Here is a 2,977-nt window from a genome sequence, read left to right as displayed (position 1 = left end):
ATGAACAACTGAAAAATAAATATTTTTGAATATGAACTCAAGCCTTTGCTGTTACCTGATTCTTTGCTGAATAATCCTCAAATTTTACTTCCAGGACATTAACATATGACATTATTACTTTTGTAACTCAGGGGGAAATAAAAGCAGCAAGTATTCTAGTCCAGGAAAGAAAGAAGAGACCTTCCAAGAGAGGCTAAATCATACAGCAGATCATAAATCCTCACTGATTTATTTATTTATTTAAAGGCTGAGCTAAGAGTTGAAGCTGAAGAGGCATACCTCTTTCTCTCTCAAGCTCCTGCTTTGTATCTCATTTCATTCTGCTGCTCCCTCTCTCGGCTGACGTGTTGTCAGTAGAGGAAACCCACTCGACTCCCACTCAGGTGTGTGTGTTTCAGGAACTGCAGCCTCAGGGCCTTCCTCCCCTCAATCCTCCGCTGACAAGTGAGATGGGAATGAAAGCAGGACTTTCTAAAAAAAAAGTAACAGGCTTGCTGCAACTGAAAAAAAGTTAAAAGCTGATGTTAAATAAACTGGCAGGATTAAAATACTCTGTTTTTTTCCTAATGACTTTCATGTTATTGGCCCTATAATTCCTTGAATGGTTGATGCGAAACTGTACATATTTTAGTTGAGTGAGTCAAGTCAGAATCTTTCTCTGCTGCCACCTAGGATTTATTTTAAGTTCAGGGAGAACTGGGAAGGTAGGTAAAGAGAGGACAAAACAAAACAAAGCTTGCAGTTATCTTTATTTAAAATGATAATGGCAAGTGAACTTCTGGAGGTTTTTAGACAGAGCATTTTCAGGGGGCATCAGAGGTTGCTGGACATGAAAGAAGCACAAAGCCACTCAATTGGCCTCAATGCTTGCTTCATGCACTCCACAAAGACAATTAACAATTAAAAAATGCCAAACTGTTAATTTAATTCTTCATGACCAAGATTATGCTGCTGATACATTCTGCAAATGAACTCCGGCTGTGCAGCAAACCATGGTGTATGTAGGAGTCCAAATGCAGAGGAAAGGGTAACATTGCTGATGTGACTCACTCAAAAGCCACATGATTTTGGGAAATTGTACACTGAAACTTGACTTACCATCAGTATTAAAAGGCTCTGTGTTGGTGTATTGCCCCACTCTCTACCACATCTTGGAGAGTTGTGGAGATTGGGAGGTGGCAAAGAAAGGTTATCTCCTGTCTTGTTAGAACAGAACAAGATGTTTAAGAGCTTCCTCAGACAGAGTTTTAGAGGTAGAAGTAACATTTGCCCTGGGAACAAAGAACAGACTAAACTGAGAAACATACCGTTTTTTAGAGGCCTGCTGATAATTTTTAAGGTCTTTTTGCAGGAGAAGGAGGAGAAAGAGGAGGAGGAAGAGGAGGAATTCTTGCTAGTCTAAGGCTTCATTTCTAGTCTTCTGGGTTCAATAATAACAGAGCATTTGGGGAAGAACTGGGATTGTTCTTAACAAGGTGCTGAAAAAGGAAGTCTGCATAAAGCATTGCCAACTGCCAGTTTCCCTCCTTTGTCTTCCCAAAAGGACAAAACCTCTTCCCAAGGAGACTTCAGGGTTTTGTTTGACTAGAGGTTCAGCATGACCTGATAATGTGCACTTGCAATCCAGAAAGCCAGCGGTGTCCTGGCCTGCATCAAAACCAGCGTAGGCAGCAGGGCAAGGGAGGGGATTCGGCTCTCTACTCTGCTCTGGTGAGACCCTCTCCCTGCTCCAGACTACTGCGTCCCTGGAGCATCTGGGGGCCCTGGTGCAAAAAGGATGTGGACCTGTTGGAGTGAGTTCAGAGGAGGCCATGAGGATGATCAGGGGGTTGGAGCACCTCTCCTATGAAGACAGGCTGGGAGGGATGGGCCTGATCAGCCTGGAGAAGAGAAGATTCCTGAAGGGAGACTTTGCAGCATTCTTCCAGTGTGTAAAAGGGATCTGCATGAGAGCTGCACAGGGACTTTCTACAACGGCACGTAGTGGTAGGGGAACGGCTTAAAACTGACAGAGAGTAGGTTTAGATTAGATAGTAGGAAGAGATGCTTCACTGTGGGGATGCTGAGGCACTGGAACAGGCTGTCCAGAGAAACTGTGGACCCCATCCCTGGAAGCTGTTCAAAGCCAGGCTGGATGGGGGTGGCAAGGAGGATTGTAGCTAGGTGATCTTTAAGGTCCCTCCCAGCCCAAACAGTCCCGTGATTCTGTGATCAAACATCCCCTTAGTCTAGTACGTAGTTTGCCTTTTTTGACCGCTGACCTTTCCCGCCGCCCCGGTCCCGCGGAACACCAGCCCCGCCCCGCCCGCTCCGGCGGTGTCCCGGCCGTGTCCCGGCGGTGTCCTGCGGTGTCCCGGCGGTGTCCCGGCGGTGTCCCGGCGGTGTCCTGCGGTGTCCCGGCGGTGTCCTGCGGTGTCCCGGCGGTGTCCCGGCCGTGTCCCGGCGGTGTCCTGCGGTGTCCCGGCGGTGTCCCGGCAGGCTCCCGGCGGTGTCCCGGCGGTGTCCCGGCCGTGTCCCGGCGGTGTCCCGGCGGTGTCCCGGCCGTGTCCCGGCGCGGCCCGCAGGGGGCAGCCGAGCCCCGTGGATCCCGCCCGGCCCCGCCCGGCCCGGCGCTCCCGCGGCCCCTCCGGGACGCTCCAGCCCTCGTCGCAGCGTTCCTAATCCCGCGGCACCCCGTGGAATAACGCAGCCTGGGGGTTGGGGCTCTGCTGCACGGATTTGACTGAAAATGCAATTTGGAAAGGGTTTAGCTGAGCCCGCCCAAATATACAGTGAGATAAAGTGATGGGAACAGGGATTGGATTTATATTCTGTCCTTTTTTGGTGAGCCCAGTGTGTGCACCTGTGGCTGTGGCTCAGGGGCTGCAGCTCCACCCACATCTGCGTCCAACATTCACATTAAACTGGCAGAAAACAAAGCAATAATATAGAAACACGCAAAAACCTTGGGTTTATTAAAGTGTCCTGGCTGACACAG

The 2,977-nt window shown here is 49.6% G+C and overlaps 1 long non-coding RNA gene across 1 annotated transcript; it reads right to left on the bottom strand.

The window, feature by feature from the left end:
* Nucleotides 1–387: 387 nt before the first annotated feature.
* LOC309572647 lies at nucleotides 388–2,457 on the bottom strand. The gene is made up of 3 exons (XR_014226384.1): nucleotides 2,262–2,457; nucleotides 1,099–1,271; nucleotides 388–471 (listed from the first exon to the last, which is right to left on the bottom strand). It is a non-coding gene; the product is annotated as an uncharacterized lncRNA (long non-coding RNA).
* Between the last annotated feature and the right edge of the window lie 520 nt (nucleotides 2,458–2,977).

The sequence above is a fragment of the Coloeus monedula genome (genome assembly GCF_965178545.1).
Source record: "Coloeus monedula genome assembly, chromosome: 1".
In the NCBI taxonomy this organism is placed as follows: Eukaryota; Metazoa; Chordata; class Aves; order Passeriformes; family Corvidae; genus Coloeus; species Coloeus monedula.
This window is presented reverse-complemented; position numbering and strand designations above follow the sequence as displayed.